Source organism: Diabrotica virgifera, chromosome 10 (assembly GCF_917563875.1).
Source record: "Diabrotica virgifera virgifera chromosome 10, PGI_DIABVI_V3a".
NCBI lineage: Eukaryota > Metazoa > Arthropoda > Insecta > Coleoptera > Chrysomelidae > Diabrotica > Diabrotica virgifera.
In genome coordinates, this window is record NC_065452.1 from 122111021 (window position 1) to 122115685 (window position 4665).

Consider the following 4665-nt stretch of genomic DNA (forward strand, 5'->3'; position numbering starts at 1 on the left):
AATAATAATATTTGAGTTATCCTCCCTCTTAAAAAGGTCCGGAACATTGTTTAAATAATCAAAATGTCAAAAAATGAAGGAAAAATTCGATTTTTTTCTTGGTTTTTTGATTATAACTTTAAAAGTATTCATTTCCGAGAAAAGTTGAACTGACATAACAGTTGCGCAATTAAATTTCCTACAATAGAGAATTGGTTAACAATTTAAAAAATAGTCACCCTTGTTGCAAAATAGCAATAATTGCGAAAAAAAACCATACAAAAACCTGTATTCACATTTTACGTTTTTCAACCATTTATGCTATACTTAGGACCTTCATATTTCACCCAGAAGAACTTTATGAAACAGTAAAACAATACGATAAATTTCATTAAGATCGGTTCAACAAATTTTGCAAAATAAATTTTGCGATCCAGCTTTCGCAAAAAAACTTTATTTTTTCAAAATGTTACAGGACTGAAAATAAAGCAGATAGCAAGTTAAATTTTTTTTGCTTATAGAAGTGTACTGTACTTTTCATTTGCAATTTCCAAACTTAAAATCGATTAATTACCACGGCGTCAGGAATTTTTTTAAATAAACATTAATTTTTGGTGCTACGCGCAGGACAGCGGTGTTCGATTCACACAAGTTGATTTCCACCAAAATGTCTTCCAATCTTTACCTAATATATTATTTCCTTACTCTATATTTTGTTGTATTTTAATATTTTAATTCCACAAAAATCAAACTAATTTTATTATAGTTTGTGAAATATTGTTTAAACAATTGCATATGTTTAAAAATAATACGCTTTTATTCTCTAAGTTAAAATATATGAACAAAGAAAGTTTTTGCTAAAAAAAGTGTTATTTCAAAGGATAGAGTATGTGTTTTTATTTTACAATAAGCAAATTTATGTTCGTTCCGTACATCCATTGTACAGCGCATCAACTCAACCTGGTTTTATCTCATGCAGCTGAAAGATTCGCCAGCCGAATCAAACTCTTTTTCGCAACACTACAGCGAATTTTCAACTACTTCTCGCAGTCTCATCGGCGATGGGAAAACCTTTTGGAAGAAAGCAAAAATCTATCACAAAATACAACATCTTTCGGCATCCAACTTCTGGAAGAATTAAAACTAAAACTTTTTGAAACCAACTCTGACTGTCGAACAGAAACACAAGAAGAACAGTATGCTGTGCCATCAGAAGATATCGAAAGCGAAGCGCTGTCACAGAAACGAAGACTCCACATCAAAGGCTTGAGTGCTACTCGTTGGTCTGCACGGCTGAAAGCAGTAGAAGCAATTATCCAAAATCTTGACTGTGTTGTCAACTGTTTAGAACGAGAAACATCGAGAGAGAAGGCTACTGGAGAAGATATAATGGACGCAAATTATCTACTTTCGGCGATCAATTGGCTATTTTTACTAAACCTGACATGGTGGCATTCAGTCCTATCATTCATTGACATTGCTGAAGTGCAATTACAGAAAAAAGAAGTTGATCTTTTGATGGCTCAAAATTGTCTCGAAAATGTAATGAAGAACTTGCAAAACTTGCGTGAGGAGAGCAAGTATGATTCTTTCGGTTTGAAAGCTAAATCTCAGTGGGAGAAGATGGGATGGAAGAATCCGGATTTTCCGATCATTAGACAACGACGAACGAAAAAAATGCCAGGCGAGAAAGCAGAGGACAGTTCTCTGGATACAGCAACGAAACATCGCATTGGGTACTTTGAAGTTCTGGACAGAATGTGCAGTGAGTTACAAGAAAGGGCCAAAGGTTTTGATGAGATAAACTCACTTTTCGGATTTCTCAAACCTGAATCCTTCAAAAACATGGAAGAGAAAGAATTTGAAAAAAATGTGTGCAATTTGATGGAGAAATATCCAACTTTTTTTACCACTGCCCTGAAGTATGAGTTAATCAGTTTTGCGGATATATATTTCTCACAAGAACAAGATTCTACCAAGCATAGTCCATTGCAATATTTGAACTTCATCGTTGAAAAAAATTTGATCAGCTGTTTCCCGGAGTGCTGCAGTTTATTGCGTTTATTCTTGACCCTTCCCGTCAGCACTGCCAGCGCCGAACGAACAATGAGTTCATTGAAGAGAGTCAAAGATCGTCAACGTTCTACAATGAGTGCAGAAGCATTGGACGATTTCAGCATACTTTTCATCGAACAGCAAGTCGCCAACAGCGAGAAGAGGATTCAAAAATAAATAAATTTTCTCGATGTAAAAAAGAATACAACTTTTATAATGCTCGATGAATAAATGAAAAATTTTTTATATTCATTAAATTCTTAAAACATATATCTTTCTCTTTCCATGGAACACCTGACACAACATAATTTTCTAGGGGGAGGGGCGGAAGAAATTTTGCCGACTGGGCTTTTTTCTTTAAATCCGCCACTGGGTGTAACTGGAATACAACATCATCTTTGGAACCAAATACCGAAGTTCTCCGCGTAATGGAACATTGTAATACAGATTTTCCAAATATTTACAAATTCCTTGCAATTTTGACAATTATCCCTGTCACAACGGCCAGTGTAGAACGTTCGTTCTCAACAATAAAGAGAGTAAAAACTTTACCCAGAAACAAGGTGGGAAACGAAAGACTCAGTTTATTGGCTCTTTGGTTCGTTCATTGGAATGTTGAATTAAAGCCAGATATATATCAAATAACCAAAAATTATTGGGTAGAAATAATCCTATATTTCGTTAGTAATCATGCACTAACATCATCATAAGCGTATCATATGACGAAATTAGTTATTGAAAACAACTTACTAGGGTGATATTGTCGTCATATAGATGTTATATCTTACAGACCAGGGCATTTAGCACAAAATAAACCGATTTTTAAATACAGCATCTAGAGACTTGCAACTTTTTGCATTGTGTTCAGGATGACGTCAGGAAAAAAGTCTACTATACAAAAATGGGTGGAAGTATATACTTGCACTTTAAAGTACATAAAATGCATCCAAAAGTGCATAAAATGCATCAAAAATTGCATAAAATACATCCAAAAGTGCATAAACATCTCAAAATAAGTATATTAAGTGCCAGATTTTGTTAATAAGTGCTAAGGTTTACTGCTAAGAAGGTACGCCATCTGGAGTTTCGAGGGTTTTCGGCACTCAATTGATGCAAGCAGATTACTCGGGGGTTCTTTTGGGGCCACTGAACACGAATATGTAATCAGAACTGATTCCCGAAACACCTGGTGCTCAGGTTTACTGCTAAGGTGCGCCATCTGAAGTTTCGAGGGTTTTTGGCACTCAATTGATGCAAGCAGATTACTAGGAGGTTCTTTTGGGGTTGCTAAATACGAATATGGTATCAGAAGCGACCCTCGGAGCACCTAGTATCCAGGGGGATTGATATGTACGTCATCTTCTGGAATTTCGAGGCTTCCCGACACTAAATTGATGCAAATAGATTACTGGGGGGTTTTTGGGGTTGACGAACACGAATACGCCGAACACGATCAGAACCGATCTCCGAAAACCGCAAACCGTCGAAATTCCAGAAGATTACGTACCTACATATCAGTCACCCTGGACACTAGGAGCTCCGAGGATCCGTTTTGACGCCAACCTCGTGTTCAGCAACCCCAAAAATCCGAGTAATCTGCTTGTATCAATTTTGTGCAGAAACCCCTCGAAACTTCCAGATGACGTGGCTGAACAGTGACCCTGGGTACCAGGTTCATCAGGGGTCGGTTCTGATTGCGTATTCGTGTTCAATAACCCCAAAAAACCCCATGAATAACAAAATCTGACCCTGACTGTACTTATTTTGACATGTTTGTGCACTTTAAAGTGCAATTACGCATTTCCACCAATTTTTGTAAACAGTAGACTTTTCCTGGCGTCATCCTTAACACAATACAAAACGTTGCAATTCTCTAGGTGCTTTATTTAAAAATCGATTTATTATCGTGTTTTTAGTGCTAAATCCCTGGTAAAGTAGTAAACACTTAGAAAAAGTACATGATTTGAAAATGTTTAAAAATGTAAGTTTTACATGGTTAAAATATGTTAATAAATTTAAAAATATTTTTTAATTAAATGAGAAAATAACAAATTGCAATTTTTAAAATAGTAAAAATTTTTTTTTTAATTTTTCATATGGATCTAAAATTTATTCTGAATATTTTTTTAATACCTTACCGTCTAGTCTAACAAAAAATTTGAGTTTTGTTTGGTCCCCCTCAAGCACATTTCCTGGCTACGTGCCTGATCTTCTAGGAATGTTTTTAATATTTTTTAATATTTTTAATATTTCTATTAGGTTGAAAACTTTGACTTTCAGTTGCCAGATGTCGCTAGACACCTACTCCGTAAACGTCAGTTGCAATGCGAGGATAAGCTCTCTGAGTTTCGTCACTTGGGACAGAGAGCAGCAAACCTACGAATCTCTGATGATGACTCCAATTAGAGTCGAAAATCGTCGATTTAGAGTGCTGTTTTGCGCTGTCTGTTCTAAGTGAAAAATAAGACAGTTTTGCCAGATTTTCATTTTATTTTACTAAATATTTATTTTTTGATAAAATCGGTTGGACCATCTTGTCCGCTCGAGTATAGAGGGTACACTAATAGTGTTGGCGGTAGATATTTTAGTAGGTTGCTTAATTCATACAATGATAAAAATTTCAACACAATG